This window comes from Rhinolophus sinicus, chromosome 14 (assembly GCF_057876585.1).
Source record: "Rhinolophus sinicus isolate RSI-liver-muscle chromosome 14, RSI-T2T, whole genome shotgun sequence".
Taxonomy (NCBI): Eukaryota; Metazoa; Chordata; class Mammalia; order Chiroptera; family Rhinolophidae; genus Rhinolophus; species Rhinolophus sinicus.
The window spans coordinates 75,091,460-75,108,463 of record NC_142514.1 but is presented as its reverse complement, the minus strand read 5'-3'; the positions used below and the strand labels follow the sequence as shown (position 1 = coordinate 75,108,463).

General features: G+C 41.0%; 1 protein-coding gene across 4 annotated transcripts in view; it reads left to right on the top strand.

The window, feature by feature from the left end:
- The first annotated feature begins 2,152 nt into the window (after window positions 1-2,152).
- Window positions 2,153-17,004, top strand: part of CDKAL1 (CDKAL1 threonylcarbamoyladenosine tRNA methylthiotransferase) — a 616,068-nt gene continuing 601,216 nt past the window's right edge. Inside the window, exons 1-2 of one of the 4 annotated variants that reach the window (XM_019734280.3) lie at window positions 2,153-2,248; window positions 3,050-3,093. The gene's annotated coding sequence lies outside the window, so the exon portion shown is untranslated. Of the gene's footprint in view, window positions 2,249-2,568; window positions 2,642-3,049; window positions 3,094-17,004 lie in introns of those variants that run through there. The other 3 variants (XM_019734279.3, XM_074335173.2, XM_074335174.2) reach the window with 3 other exon arrangements.

The following is a 17,004-nucleotide window of genomic DNA, read 5'->3' as shown; positions in this document are numbered from 1 at the left end:
TCCTACTAGAGAGTCTATCTATCCACCTATCTCCCCATAGCTAACCTCACACACTGTATACACTGTGTTCCAACTCTCTTTTTCCACTCAAGAATGTCTTGGATAGCACATTCAATGCAAACTTGTTCTTTTTAAGAGCTGTATAGATATCATAAATATATTTAACCAATCCCTTATTGAGAAGCCAAGAAGAGTTTCCATTCTTTTACTATTTCAAATAATGTTTCAAAGAATAATCTAGCACATATGTCATTTTGTGTAACTGTGAGCATTTCTGCAAGATAAATTCCTAGAGGGAGGGTCACTGGCTTTTCAAATGATTCAGATTAAAAGTGCCTTCACATTTCACCAAAGCAGTATTTAGTGTTAGTTGCTTTATCCCCAAACTTGAAAATCTTTGTATCCTTTTCTTTGGTACCCATCAATCACGAAGTCTTGCTGATTTTATCTCCTCAGTATGTCTTCTGTCCTCCCTTTCTATTTCCCATTCCTCATAGCCAACAACTCAACTTAGGCTTTCACTCTTCATGTCTGAAGTGTTGTCCTTGATCCATCCTCCTGAGAGAACAATCTGCATATTTTCATGCTACCTAATACATGCAGGATTAAGTCTAATGTCTCTATTTTAGCAAACAAGGCTCACCTTAATCTGGTGCCTGCACGTTCCCTCTCCAGTCTTCTCTACCATCACCCAGCTTTACACTTTTTGCTTTTATGATGTACAATAGTTTATAGTTTAAGGCCTCCGTGCATTTGCTTTCACTATCTTCCCAGCCTGGAATACCTTTGTCCATTTCCCTTACCATCCATGTGGGAAGTGTTGACCTCTTCATGAAAGAGGCTCCGCCATAAAAGGAGCTCCAGCCACACTCTGCCCCTCACAGATCCACCGGCCTCCCAAGGAAGAGGCTTCCCTTTGTGCTCCATGGGTCTGCATTCATCTTCTATGGTGATCGCTATTAACTAGTGAAACTTTCCCTGAAGTAGGCTGAAATAATGGTGGGAGTTGTCTTTGTCCTTCCTAGCTCCAGCATCCAGCACAACGTTAGAGGTCATGTGGTGTGCACTACACAAAATTTCTTCAACTGAGTTTAACTAGATCTTGGGGAAAAGGGGTGGAGTCATTTGTTCATTCTTATGTTTACTGAGTGGCTATTAGGTGCAAGATTATGTGTTAGGCAGTGGGATTGATTAGAACCAAGGAGAAGATATCCTTTTGAAAGGGATGGGGCAACATAAACATACATTTATCACCGGGTGAGGACTGCAGTAGACTCCAGGTCACAGTTTAGATTCTTTTAGGGATATGTACGAATATGAGCAAAGGGTAGCATTTTAATTAGAGGGAATTACATTTATAAAATAGGAATGACATTTATAAAATAAAACAATTGCTCCAAATCACTGTGAAAGCCCAGAGTCAGACACAAAGCTCATGATTTCTGACTTCCTGTTTACGGCCCATGGTCTCCACTTTTTAAAGTGGAGACGCTTTTCTGGTGAACAGTAGGTCAAATACAGTGTCTTGAGTAAAGGACACTGTTTAAACGTGAGATAACATATATAAGACAAGGTCAGTGTCAGTATACTCGATGAAAGTTCTTTTTCTCTGCTAAACTGTCATCTAAGCATTCAGAAAAACTTGCTTGGTGTTATATGATCTATATTAAGTTTAATCTACCAATTGCTGTTTCTCCATCTTTTCTATTCTCTTCCCTAATGTGACCTCTTTTCACAGAAGGTTGAGGAAGCTAGTGAAAAATGTAATAAAAAGAGCAGGTTTTTGGGGAGTCAGCTAGACCTGGATTCATAACAGAGGGCAGTTACTACTAGTGGAGTAACTTTGGAAAAGTACTAAACTTTGGGCAAGTATTTAACCCCCCAGTTTACTCTTTTGTAAAATAAAATAGTAAGTAGGTCAGGAGAAAATGTTTATGTAAAACTCTTGCCTTAACATAGTGCTTGACACATAGTAAGAGCTCAGAAGTAAGCTATTAATCGATGCTAAGAACCCGATGCCTTGGGAGAGTATTTATGCTTTTGCAAGCAAAGGAAATGTAAGCGTAATCATTATTAAATTAAATTAAACCAGAACTCGCACTTTAGCATTGACGGGATTGGATCCCTCCCGGACACCGTAGCCGCGCATGCGTAAATAGCGTGGCGGGACGTATGTGTCATGGCGAGCTCCATCTGAAGTCTCCGCAGGTTGGGGAGAGCGGCGTGTGGTCTATTTCACTTTGGACTGGTATGTTATTTCCTGACTACTGGGTAAGGGAGGCCGGTGGATCTGTGAGGGTCAGAGTGTGGCCGGAGCTCCTTTTATGGCGGAGCCTTGTTTCCCTAGTTTCAGTCTTTTTTGGCCTTTTGCTTGTATGTTTCGCAGTTAACTTGCCAGCTGGGATGGGGGACCAGGGAGGCTGGGAACACAGCTAAAAATGAGGACCGGGTCGTTGGCCTCAGGTGCTGCAGGGCTGTAAGGAGTATTTAAGGGACCTCGTTCCTTAGTGCCTAGTTTAACTCCATTCATTTTCCCAGTTTCTAGAATCCATTAGTGAATTTGTGGCACGGGAGGAGGCTTTCGCAGTTATCTGGCTTTCACAGCTGTATCTCATTAGGAATTTAAACTGAAGTTAGAAGAGTAGATGTCTTGTTTTTTCACTTCTCGTTTAATCATAAAACCTCTCTCGGAATCTCGGGGCAACGCGTGTCTTTCGGGTGGAAGGTGGTCTGGATATCTACTTCATTGCCTTAGTCCTTTTTTTTTTGTAGTTGGTGTTACTTGAATCACGCAGACGTGTTGTAGTGCTTGCTGGATAGTATTACCATGGCGAGATGCTGGATCTCAGTCGTGGCAAATATGGCAGAAGTCAACACACCTGTTTTAATCGTAAAGAATTTGGAAATAGTCTGGAACATTATTAACCTTGCTGTATAAAGCAGCCTTCTCTAGAGTCTAATCTCTTTTAGGAAGTTTTAAAGAGTCCTTACTGTGGTTTTTTGAACTTAACTGCAAATTTCCTTTTTCTAATAAGTTTTTATTTTCCAGACTCTTCTTTCAAGAGGATTTGAGACTAATTGCAGGCAATCAAGGTACTCATTTATTTTATTTTTTAAAGGTTTTTATTAAAATATAGATAACATACAATATTATATTAGTTTCAGGTGTCATTGTCGTCATAGTTATTCAACAGTACGCACCTGGAACTATACATAGTTATTACCATATTATTGATTATATTCCCTATACTAAAGAAGTGATCACTGTAATAAGTCTAGCAACCGTCTGACACCATACCATGCTATCACATTATTGACTATACTTTTTATGCTGTATATTACATCCCCAAGACTTACTTGTTTTATACCTGGACATTTGAACTTCTTATTCCCCTTTATCTTTCTCCCCTTTTTAATTTTTCAATTACAGTTGATATTCAGTATTATTTTATATTAATTCAGGTGTATAGCATAGTGGTTAGACATTTATATAATTTACAAAGTGATCCCCCTGGACTACTACCCACCTGGCACTATGCATAGTTACACCCCTCACAAAGTGATAACCCCCACAACCTGCTGCCCCTGTGACATTGTATATAGCTGTTATAATACCATTGACTATGTTCCCTATACTGTATTTTATTCACATCCTGTGACTAATATATATATTTAATTATAGTTGACATTTAATATTATTCTACTTCAGCTTTAGGTGTATAGCTCAGTGGTCAGGCATCTACACAGTCTATGAAGTGATCCTCCAGATAAATCCAGTACCTATCTGACACCCTACATAGTCTTTACAACATTATTGATTATATTCCCCATACTGTATTTCATATCTCTGTGACTATTTTGTGACTAACAATTTATATTTTCTAATCGCTTCACCTTCTTCCCCATCCCCACCCCACTCCCATCTAGCAACAGTTTTTTCTCTACATCTCTTCTATTTCTGTTTTGTTTGCTCATTTATTTTATTCTTTAGATTCCACATATGACTGAGATCATATAATTGCCATATTATTGATCATATTCCCTATGCTTTATATCCCCATGACTATTTTATAACGGCCACTTTGTATTTCTTAATCCCTTCATCTTTCTCACCCTGCCCCCAACCACCCTCCTGTCTATCACCCCAATATATCTAGTACCCATCTGACACCATACATAGTTATTACAATATTATTGACTATATTCCTTATGCTATACCCTACATCCCCATGATTACTGTATAACAACCAATTTGTACTTCTTAATCCCTTCTCCCTTTTCACCCATCCCCAATCCCCCTCCCATCTGGCAACCATCAAAATGTTCTCTGTATCTATGAGTTTGTTTCAGTTTTTTTTATTTATTTTGTTCTTTAGATTCCACTTATAAGTGAAATCATATGACATTTGTCTTATGCTATCTGACTTATACTTAGCACAATACCTCTAGGTCCATGTTGTCACAGATGGCAAGATTTCAGTTTTTTTAACAGTTTACTAATACTCCATAATGTACCACCTCTTCTTTATCCATTCATCCTTTCTGGGACACCCAGGTTGCCTTCATATCTTGGCTATTGTAAATAATGCTGCAGTGAACATATAGATGAGCATGTCCCCTTGAAGTAGCGATTTTGGTTTCTTTGGATAAATACCCAGAAGTGGGATTACTAGGGCCTTCTTTGTCTCTTGTTATTGTCTTTGTTTTAAAGTCTATTTTGTCATATAGGTATTGCTACTCCAGCTTTTTTTGTTTGTTTCCATTTTCATGAAATATCTTTTTCCTTCCCTTTCAATCTGTGTATCTTTCTGTCTGAAGCAAGTCTCTTGTAGGCAGCATATGTAAGTGTCTTGTTTTCTTATCCATTCAGCACCGCCCCCCCCCCTGCAACCCTATCTTTTGATTGGAGCATTTAATCCTGTTACGTTGAAAGTAACTGTTGATAGGTATATAGTGATTTTATTCGTATTTTTGGTTTTTTTTTTTTTTTTTTGGTTTTAAAGAAATTCCTCTAAGATTCTGTGTAATTATGGTTTGGTGGTGATGAACTCCTTTAGCTTTTTTTTTTGTCTGGGAAGCTTTTCATCTATCCTTCAATTCTGAATGATAGCTTTGCTGGGTAGAGTAATCTTGGTTGTAGGTCCTTGCTTTTCATCACTTTGCATATTTCCTGCCAGTCCCTTCTGGCCTTCAAAGTGTCTGTTGAGAAATCAGTTGGCAGTCTTATGGGCACTCCCTTGTACATAACTCACTACTTTTCTCTTGCTGCTTTTAAGATTCTGTGTTTGTCTTTAACCTTTGTCATTGTAATTATGATGTGTCTTGGTGTTGGCCTCTTTGGGTTCATCTCGTTTGGAACGCTCTGTGCTTCCTGGGCTTGTGTATCTCTTTTGTTCGCTAGGTTAGGGGAGTTTTCCATCATTATTTCTTCAAATAGGTTTTCAATTCCTTGCTTTCTTCTCTTTCTGGTATCCCTATAAACAAATGTTGGTATGCTTGATGTTGTCCTAGAGGCCCCTGAGACTGTCCTCATTTTATTGGGTTCGTTTTTTTTTGGAGTTCTGATTGGATGTTTTCTGCTACTTATCTTATAAATCACTGATTTGATCATCCGCTTCATCTAATCTACCTGTAATGTATTATTGATTACCTGTAATGTATTATTCATTTCTATTATTCTTTATTTCTGACTGGTTCTTTTTTATGTTTTCTATCCCCATTTTATGTTTCCTATCTCTTAGTTGATGTTCTCCCTGATATCATTTGAGCATCCTTATAACCAGTGTTTGGAACTCTGCATTTGGTAGACTGCTTGTCTCCATTTTGTTTAGTTCTTTTTCTGGACCTTTGTTGTGTTCTTTTATTTGGGGTATCTTTCTTTGTCTCTCCGTTTTGGTTACCTCCCTGTGTTTGTTTCTGTGTATTAGGTGGGTCTGCTATATGTCTTGGTCTTAGTAGAGTGGCCTTATGTAGTAGGTGTGCTGTGGGACTTAGTGGTATGGTCTTCCATGTCACCTGACTTGTGCACTCCAGGTATGTCCCTTTTGTGAGTTGTGTGTGTCCTCCTGTTGTAGTTGAGTCCTGGTTGCTGTTTGCCCATCAGTGGGAGGGATTGACCCCTGGGCTCACTGGTTGTGAGGACTGGCTGTGACAACAGTGGAGGAGTTGTGGTAAATGGACTCTCTCTACAGAGCAGGATCTACCTCACAAGGCTCTGATGCCTGCCTAATCAGCCCCTTGGGTGTGTCATCCATGGAGGCGGCTGGGTGATGCTCCAGCTCATTTTGAAGCTGGCTGCTGGGTGCGCCAGCCCCAGGGCCACCTGGGAGGGGACCTGCTGTAGGTCAAGTTCAGCTGCAGCCCTGTACCCCACTTGGACCCACCCAACAGGAGCCACAAAGCAATCCACAGATGGCCACTGCCCTTGCTGTGCTTGAAGGGCCTTGAGAGGCCAAGCCACAAACCAAGGCCAGCTGCCGCTAGTGCCAGGCTTAGGGCTGCTCAGCTAGAGGTACAGGTCATACTCAAGCCAGATGCTGCTTGTCTGGGTTTTGGTGAGCTTTTGAGAGACCCTAGGAAAGTCTGTAGCATGAGCCAGGGCACGCGGTTTGTATGAAAAAGCCACTGGAAGCTGCTTGTATGTGCCTAAAAGTTGGGTGGGGCCGGGTCTCATAATTACCTGGGTGTGGCAAATGAATGGTGTTAGCCAGCTTGAGGGAAACTCAGATATGGCGGCTGCCTACGTCTACATGCCGAGAAGGGCTCAACAAAGAAACAGTGGCTTCTGCCAACTCCTCCATTGTGAGAAAGCTCCCCCTCCAGCCTTCATCCTGACGCCAGACAATTCAGTTCCTCCCCGTATGTCCCTGTCTCCAGCTGCTGCTCCAGTGCTGGAGCTCAGAGCCAGTGATTCCATTGGTGAGTAAGTCCATGCATGGTCCCTTTAAGACGAGTACCTGGGACTCCAGCTGCCCTCCGTCTCACTCAACCGCGGTCTCCACTGGTTTTCACAATCAGAAATTATGGGGATTTCTCTCTCTGGCACTGGAACCCTGGTCTGGGGAGCGTGGTTTGGTGCTGGGACTCCCTTGCTCCTTCAAGGGGAACCTCTGCGGCCAAGATATCCTTTCCAATTTTTTTTTTTTTTTCATTTTTTTTCCTTTCCAATTTTTTTGGTCATTCATGGGTGTGGGACTGCCTGGTTCCGTGTCTCTTCCCCTCCTACCAGTCTTGAGGTGACTTCTTCTGTATGTCCTTAGGTGTAGGTCTTTGGTTCAGCAAGATCTTAGGCGATTCTCGATCGTTGTTTTATAGTTTAGTTGTAATTTTGATGTGGTCGTGAGAGAAGGTGAGCACAGTGTTTACCTATTTCGCCATCTAGACCGGAACTTCCTGTACTCATTTATGTTAAACTTTTTATGTTTGAGTGACATGTTACCCATTATAATGTACAGAAAGTTTAAGACAGTGATTCTTAAACTTTATTGCATATCAGAATCACCTGGAAAGTTTTTAAAGATCGCTGGACTTTCCTTAGAATATCTGATTTGGTAGGTCTAGGGCCTCAAGACCTTTCTTTCTTTTTTTTTTTTTTTTTTAAATGAAGTTCATATTTATTCAGATTTACTTAGGTTTTTTTTTTTTTTTTTTTTTTTAATTGGGGAAGGGGAACAGGACTTTATTGGGGAACAATGGTCAAATTGTTGTCCTTTTCAATCTTAGTTGTGGAGGGTTCTGTTCAGCTTCAAGTTGTTGTTCTTTCAGTCTTAGTTGTGGAGGGCGCAGCTCAGCTCCAGGTCCAGTTGCCGTTGCTAGTTGCAGGGGGCGCAGCCCACCATCCCTTGCGGGAGTCAAACCGGCAACCTTGTGGTTGAGAGGACAGGCTCCAACCAACTGAGCGATCTGGGAGCTCAGCGGCAGCTCAGCTCAAGGTGCCGTGTTCAATTTTAGTTGCAAGGGGCGCTGCCCACCATCCCTTGCGGGAGTCGAGGAATTGAACTGGCAACCTTGTGGTTGAGAGCCCACTGGCCCATGTGGGAATCGAACCGGCAGCCTTCGGAGTTAGGAGCACGGAGCTCTAACCGCCTGAGCCACCGGGCCGGCCCAAGACCTTTCATTTTTAACAAGTTTCCCAGTGATTCTGATTGTGCTGGTCTGGGAACCACACTTTGAAAACTACTGGTGTGGGACTTTGTTTCACAGCTGTGGCTATACAGATGAGAATTATTGGAAAGTTTTAAAAGAATGTTGATGCTCAGTCTCTGTCCCCAGAGGTTGATTCAACTCTACTGAAGCTCAGTTGTAGGTAGTTTTCAAAAGCTCGTCACATGAATACTATAAGCACTCAAAACAGAGAACCTCTGCTGTAAGAGAATGGTGTTTCTTAATCAGGGTGTTTAATGGAATCACCTGGGCAGGTTTTACGTTTGCATCCCTATGTTCTTGTCTTGAAGATTCTAATTCAGAATGCGACCTGAGTATTTGATATTATAACAGCTCTCCTAACAAATCACCTATGTAAGTTACTAGTGCTCTGTGAATATTGCATTCTCTTTTCTTTCTATCATTTTCACTATTTCCCTTTTCACTGACTCTTTTTTTCTTTTTTTAAAGATTTTATTGGGGAAGGGGAACAGGACTTTATTGGGGAACAGTGTGTACTTCCAGGACTTTTTTCCAAGTCAAGTTGTTGTCCTTTCAATCTTAGTTGTGGAGGGTGCCGTTCAGTTTCAAGTTGTTGTCCTTTCAGTCTCAGTTGTGGAGGGCGCAGCTCAGCTCTAGTTCCAGTTGCTGTTACTAGTTGCAGGGGGCGCAGCCCACCATCCCTTGCGGGAGTCAAACCGACAACCTTGTGGTTGAGAGCCCACTGGCCCATGTGGGAATCGAACTGGCAGCCTTCGGAGTTAGGAGCACGGAGCTCTAACCGCCTGAGCCACGGGGCCGGCCCTCACTGACTCTGTTTTTATTCCCTTTATCAAACTCGATTTCCTCTACCTTTGAGAAAAAACTTTATATGATCCTGTTGTTCCATTATCTTGCTTTCCTTTTGTTGTCAAACTTCCATTTACTTATTAGTTATTCAAAAACTTCTAAAGGCTAGCAATTTCCTCTACCTGGTTGTTGGAAGTTAAAACTTTATTACTAGTGATGAGTGAGATTGTTCAGGTGCTATGATGTGCTGCTAATTTTAGGGATCTCTGCATTTTATTGTCTTTGTCTCCATTGCCTTCCTAGAGGGAATTTCTATGAATGGAATTGCTCAGTCAAGGGATATATAATTATATATATATATATATATATATATATATATATATATATATATATATATATATATATATATATATATAATGTTTTAAAGTTTGATATGTACTGCCAGATTGCTCTCCAGAAAGGGTATGCCAGTTTTATCATGCTTTCAGTTAGCAGTAGGGTGTTTGTCAGTCTTTTTTGCCAGTGGGAGAGATGAAAATTCATGTTTAAATACTTGCCATTAGTGTATGTGAGTATTCTTTCCTATGCTTATTGGCTAGTTGCATTTCTTAAGTGATTGCCTGTGTTTCCTTTGCCCCCTTACCCCCTTTTCTTTTCTGGCATGTGTTTATGTCTTAGGGTCACGTTAGATTCTTGCATTGTTTGTGCTTTGCCAATGAGGCAGAGCCATAGTGGGAGAGTGTGGTGTTGAGAGAAGGCCTAGTGTTGCCACGCAACAGCCTACCTGTCTGTCTCCTCGTACCTGCCACTAAAGCAAGGAGAGTCTGTGAGACGGATCATTTCAGGGACTTTGCTTCACCTTTGTGCTTACACCTTATGTTTCTCTGTTTGGCCCCCAAAAGATGGCTGGCTAGTCAATGACGAGTCAGATTCCCCATGGTGGGGACAACCCAGACACAGCTGCGTGGGGACCATCTGGGGAACTTGTGGGGTTGATAGAGGTGGGCACAGCCCCCCATCTTCCCCAGGCTAAGGAGAGCCTCTTCCTCTGTGGCTGCATTCCTTCCCACACCTGCAGGGGAAGTGACTCAATGATATGCTCTCCATCTATTTATATCCATAAAGGTTTTGTCCCTTGGGGAAGTACTTATCCTGAGACTTACAGTTCCGTTGCCTGCAGGCAAGGGTGATTGGCTTAAATCAGTTTCCTACTGTAATGTATGGGACTCACAGATCTTGAGGTTGACAAGCTTTACTTCTTTTACTTCCACACCTAACTAATAAAAGCCATGCATTGGCCCAATTCGGGACTCAGTCCTTGAGACTTGAGTCCCTTGGCCCCGCTTGCACTCTACTCTTGTCTACTGTCTTTCTTAACCTTGTGCCGCCCTTCTCACTTCCCACTGCTCTTGTCGTGTTGGACGCTACAGGTTCTTATTCTAGGTCTATCAGTGTGCAAATCTTTTAGCTTCTCTGGACTTCAGTTCTGTAAAATAAGAGGCTTAGCAATGTTCTCTACTTCTCTAACTCTGTGATATTGTATGTCTGCTGCAGCAAACCCCTCTTTCTTCTTCCATTCTATTTTCCTTCTGTTGTCTATGGGATGTTAAAATTGTGTAATTTCGAAAAGATGGCTTTTAATATGTCATTCAATTCATAGTTCTTCAGTAGTTTTTTAGTAACATTCAGTGGTACTACCTGGTCTTAGCCTTTCTCACTTACCTTAATTATTTCTTAGAATAATAGTGATAGGGGTTAGGAATTTACTTCAACTTTTCACCCAGTGTTAGAATTTTCTCCTGTATTATGGAAGGATTAGCTAGCAAATATTGTGTGCCTGCTATGTGCTAGGTAGGCATTGTTATAGGAGTTGTAGATATAGTGTTGAAAAAGAGATACCCCTTTGTTCTTGTGGAGCTTACATTGTAATGAGAAAGACATGTAGTTATATATATATATATATATATATATATATATATATATATATATATATATATATATGCTATCAGGTAGGTAAGTGTTCTGAAGAAAAATGAAGCACAAAGTAGGGTTAGAGGTTAGTGAGAGTGTGTGGGAATGCTTGGTCAGTGTGTGGTTATTTTAGACCTTCAGAAAGGCCTCTCCAAGGAGGCGTCATTTGAGTAGATAAGTAGGCAGCAAGGCCTGCAGATATCTGGGGGATGTAGTCCAGGCTGAAGAATAGCAATTGTGAAGGCCCCTGAGTCAGAAACTAGTTTGGAATACTCAGAATATCTAAAAGGTTAGTATGGTTGGTACAGAGTGGGCGGTGGCAGAGGGGGTAGCTAGGGGCCGTATTTTGTTAAACTGGGTAGTCTACAGTAAAGAATACTGAGAATGTGCAATATGCTAGACATACGAGTAGTTCTAGGCATCACTGGGGATAAAACAGTGAACAAAGCACACAAAACCTTTATTCTCACAGAGTATATTCTAGTAGAAATAGGTAGGCAGGAACAAAATAATGAAAACACCTAAGCAGGGGATGAAGTGCCATGGTAAGAAAACAAGGTGGGGAACTGGAATAGGAAGTGAGTGTGTATGTAGTGAGGTGGGAGTTGCTCAGACAGCCTCACTCGTGACATTTGTGAAGTTCTGAAGGGCTTGAAGGCATTCTAGGCAAGAATAAGACCCTGAGCTAAGTGTACTTGGTATGTATGAAATGGCACGGAAACCCTTGTGGTCATGTGGAGTGAGGGGTGAGTGGTGGGAAATAGGGTCAGAGAGGTAACACGAACTGATTATATATGTCCTTGGAGATATTTGGAGTGATTTTGGGTTGTTATTCGGAAGTGGAAGACTTAGGAAGGTTTTGATAACAAGCTTGAGATGAGGTTTTAAAGGGATTAGGTTTTAAAGGGATCCCTGGCTTCTGTGCTGAAATGTCCAGAATTAAGAATAGAAGCAGGAAGACTAATTGCCAGTAATCTAGGCAAGAGTTGACATTGGTTTAGACCAAGTGTGTAACAGCAGATATGGTAAGAAACAGTCAGATTCTGAATGTATTTTGAAGATAGAGCCAACAGGATTTTCCTGGTGGATTGGATGCGAGTGAAGGAAGGAGGACTCGGATGATTCCAGGGTCTTCGGCATGAGCAATTAGAAGGTTGGGATTGCCTTTAAACGAGATGGGGAAAGTTGTGGAAGGATCAGGTGTGGTGTTTGTGTGTGGGGTAAGGTGGGGAGAAGATCAAGACTTCTCTTTTTGACTTTTGAAGTTTGAAATAACTATTAGACATTCAAGTAGGGGTGGCGGATAGGCAGTTTGACATGTGAGTCTGAAGTTCAGGGGAGGGTTGGGGCTGGTTGTATAAGCATATGGATGGTATTTCAAGGCCATGGGACTGGATGAGATCAGGATATGTGTATAACTAGAGAAGAGAAGAAATCTGGTAATGGGGACACTCCGGCATTGAGAAGTTGGAGAGATGAGGAGGAACCGCAAAGGAGACTTGAGTTGCTAATGTGGTAGGAGGAAATCTCGGAGAGTGTGGTGTCCCAGAAGCCAGTGAAGAAAATGACTTAAGGAGGGAATGGTCAATAGTGTCAAATGCTGCAGTTGGGCTCATATAAAACGACTGAGAATTGATCATTGTAGGTATTGTTGGAAGTCATTGAAATAACAGGCAGCTTTGGTGGAGTGGTGGGGTGAAAGCCTGGTTCATGAAAGAATGGGATGGGAAAATTGGAGATTGTAAGTATAGCTAGCTCTTGCAAGAGTTTTCCTTTAAAAGGAGAGAAATATGATAGAGGAAGTAAGTGAAGGAAGCAGGGTCTCGTAAGATTTTTGTATATTAAATTGTAGAAATAATAGTATGTTTATATCCAGATAGTAATGATGCACTAGGAAGACAGTTAGTGATGATACCAGAAGAGGGAGCATTGCTGAATTCTTTGCTTGAGTAGGTCAGAGTAGAAGGATTGTTCTTAGGGAGGTGGACAGTTATTCATAGTAACAGATTGGTAGGCAGAGTACATGGGCAAAGAATGACTTCCTTCCTGGTAAATGAAGGAAGTCATCCATCTGTGTGGAATATGGGTGGGGATCTGGGGTCAGCTTCATTCAAGCTTTCTGTATTCAGTTCCATCTTTATCCTCATTAGGAGGAAATCTGTGAGAAATAAATTTTCAGAAAATTCCTAAGATAAACGAGTGTAAGTGTCTTTAGTGAGGTTCTTCATAGTCTTTGCTCCACCAGTACATCTGGGTATCTGTTAGGCAGAATTTCCTAAATTTATATGACTGCAGAACCATTTTTCATCGATAGTTAATATCTTAAATAAATAGAACCAATTTGAGAGACTAACTTAGTTCACTTCACCTTACCTAGTTTGCTGAGTTGGCCAGGGCTCTTGTTTGAAAGAGAGAAAACCCAACTCAAACTAATTTAAGCCACAGAGGAAATTTATTGGCTCACATGATTGGGCAGAGTGACATAATGGCTTCAGGCATTGGTTGGATCCAGTGACTCAAATCATATCAGTATGGCTGTGTATCTCTCCAGCTCTTACTAGGTTTCATTCTTTAGTTAGACTTCTGCCTTGTGACTGGCAGATGGTCCCTAGCATCCTCAAGGTGACATCCTGCCAGCTTAGCCACTTCCATGAAAAGAGAAGCCATCTCTCCTGTTAGCTTTGGCATAGAAGTCTTCGTGATCAATCTGATTGGGTAGGCTTGTCACATCCAACCCTGAACCAATCACTGTGGCCAGGATCCTGACAGGCCTGGGTCACATGCCGCATTCCTGTGTCTGTGGAAGGAGGAGGCCTGTGATTGACAGTCCTGCAATGCCCATGTGGTATGCACGTTAACTCTAATGTAGCCAGATCTTGATTGCCATCTGGATTATTTCTAATCTTTTGCTCTTGGTTACAATGTAAAGCTAGCTCAGATTTGAACACAGGTTTATCTGATTTATAGGGCATAATTAGTCACAGTTGTAAAGAGTATATTACAGTAAAGGGTACAAAATGAGTCTGGCTGGAAGCCACTGTTAATTGAAAGTTGTTAATGGAAAAATGGGAATCTGGCAATTGAAGAGAAGGCAAATTCATCAGAAAGGCTTGAGACCAGAGGAGAATAGGATCCTGAACACTGGTTTAAGCAGCCCAGATGAAGAATAGTGGTCACTCAGTGTGACCATACATTAAGTAGGCAATAGAGTATTGCATGGCATGTGGGCTCTGGCTCATTAGACCTGGAATCCTTGTTGTGCTGCTTTGGGTAAGTTAGCTTCTTTGTGTTTCAGATTGCTCTTTAAAGTGAGGGTAATAACACTACCTGCCTCATGGAATTGTGAATGGTTAATGAGGTGATCCTGTGAGAACTTGCTTCGTGTCTGGACATAGTATTAGTAGTAGTACTACCAGTAAGTATATTCATGTCCATTTCCTTTGGTTTTCCTTTTTATTTTTCCTGGTAGTTGTTTTCCTTTCTTTTAAGTATTTTAACATAATTATAGATTCACTTATAGTTATAAAAATTATGTGGAGATGTTGTATACTTTATCCAGTTTTCCCCAGTGGTAATATCTTGCAAAACTATAATCCAGTATCACAGCAACCAGGATGTTGACATTGATGTAGTCAGAATATAGGAACATTTCCATCACCACAAGGATCTCTCATGTTCCCCTTTTATAGTCACATTGACTTTCCTGCCACCCATCCTGTCCTTAATTCTTGGCAACCACTATTCTGTTCTCCATTTCTATAATTTTGTTATTTAAATCTCAAGTATGTTATATAAATTTAATCATACAGTATGTGACCTTTTTGGATTGGCTGTATTCACTCTTCATGACTCAATGGAGACTCATCCAGGTTGTTGCATGTATCAATAATACATTCTTTTTCATTGCTGAGTAGTCATCTGTGGTATGGATGTACCACAGTATGTTTAACTATTCAGTCCATTGAGGGCATATAGGTTGTTTCCAGGTTTTGGCTATTACAAAGAAAGCTGTAAATGTTTGTGTTCAGGTTTTTGTGTGATTAGAAATCTTTATTTCTCTTGGATAACCCCCAGAAATACAGTTGCCAGGCTGCATTGTAGTTGCGTGATTAGTTTTTTAAAGAAAATGGTAAACTTTTTTCCAGAGCAACTGTACTATTTTATATTCCTACCAGGACTGTATGAACGATCCAGTTACTCAACATCCTGGCAGCCTTTAGTGTTTTTATTATTTTTCATTTTAGCCATTCTGATAGATGTGTCATGAGATCTCAGTGTGGTTTTACTTTGTATTTCTCTCATGGTTAGTAATGTTGAATTTCTTTTCATGTGCTCATTTGCTTTCTGTATATCCTCTTAGATGAAATATCTCTTTATGTCCTTTGTCCATTTCTTAATTGTATTGGTTTTTTTAGTATTGTATTTTTTTTTTTTTTTTTTAAGATTTTATTGGGGAAGGGGAACAGGACTTTATTGGGGAACAGTGTGTACTTCCAGGACTTTTTTCCAAGTCATCAGTTGTTGTCCTTTCAATCTTAGTTGTGGAGGGTTCTGTTCAGCTTCAAGTTGTTGTCCTTCCAGTCTTAGTTGTGGAGGGCGCAACTCAGCTCCAAGTCCAGTTGCTGTTGCTAGTTGCAGGGGGCACAGCCCACCATCCCTTGCGGTAGTCGAACCGGCAACCTTGTGGTTGAGAGGACATGCTCCAACCAACTGAGCCATCCGGGAGCTCAGCGGCAGCTCAGCTCAAGGTGCCATGTTCAATCTTAGTTGCAGGGGGCAGAGCCCACCATCCCTTGCGGGAGTCGAGGAATTGAACTGGCAACCTTGTGGTTGAGAGCCTGTGCTCCAACCAACAACTGAGCCATCCGGGAGGCAGCTCAGCTCAAGGTTCCGTGTTCAATCTTAGTTGCAGGGGGCAGAGCCCACCATCCCTTGCGGGACTCGAGGAGTTGAACTGGCAACCTTGTGGTTGAGAGCCCACTGGCCCATGTGGGAATCGAACCGGCAGCCTTCGGAGTTAGGAGCACGGAACTCTAACCACCTGAGCCACCGGGCCGGCCCTAGTATAGTATTTTGAGCTCTGCATTACTAATCTTTTGTCAGATACGTGGTTTGCAAATATTTTTTCCCACTGTGTTGCTTGAATTTTCATTCTCTCAAAAGGATCTTTTGCAGAGCAAAAGTTTTTAATTTTGATGACGACTAGATTTATTACTTTTTCTTTTTACGGATTGTGCTCTTTGGTGTCAAGTCTAAGAATTCTTCATCTAGCTTTAGGTCTAGAAGATTTTCTCTTATGAATTTTTCTAAAAGTTTATAGTTTTACATTTTATATTTAAACTCATGATACATTTTGAATTAAGTTTTGTATAAAGTATGAGATTTAGGTTGTGGTTTATTTTCTTTTGTCTATAAATGTCCGGTTCCTCCAGCACTAATTGTTGAAAAGGCTATCTTTTCTCCATTGAATTGGTTTTGCACTTGTGTGAAAAATCGCTTGGGGATATTTGTGTGGATCTATGTTCAGGTTTTCTGTTCCATTTTGTTGATCTATGTTTCTATTCTTCTACCAATACTACACAATCTTGATTGCTATAGCTGTATAATAAATTATGTCACAGAAATGGCAGCATGAGGAGAGCTTCTTGAAATCTGCCTGGAACATACAACAAATTGAACAGCTATAAGTCAAAAAAGGATTCCCTGCGCAGTACACAGGCATGTCTGAGAGACCTGCAAATCAAATTACCTAAAGGGGGGGCAAATTTAGAGAGGGGGTGGGGAAAGGAAGGAGGAAGTGCAGAGATGTGGTCCGTGAGCCACAGGACACAGACTGGAGCTCAGAGCTAACAAGGTAACAAGGCAGCTAAGAAAGGAAATGAAAAGTCTCCAGAAAATGAACTTAAAGACATGGGAATCTGTGATTTAAATGACAGAGAATTCAAGATTGCAGTTCTAAAAAAACTCAACGAGATGCAAGAAAGCACAGACAGGTAGTTTAATGAACTCAGAAACACAAAGAACAAAATGAACATTTTACCAAATAGATTGAAATTTTACAAAAGAACCAAATAGAAATTCTTGAGATTAAGAACTCTGTAA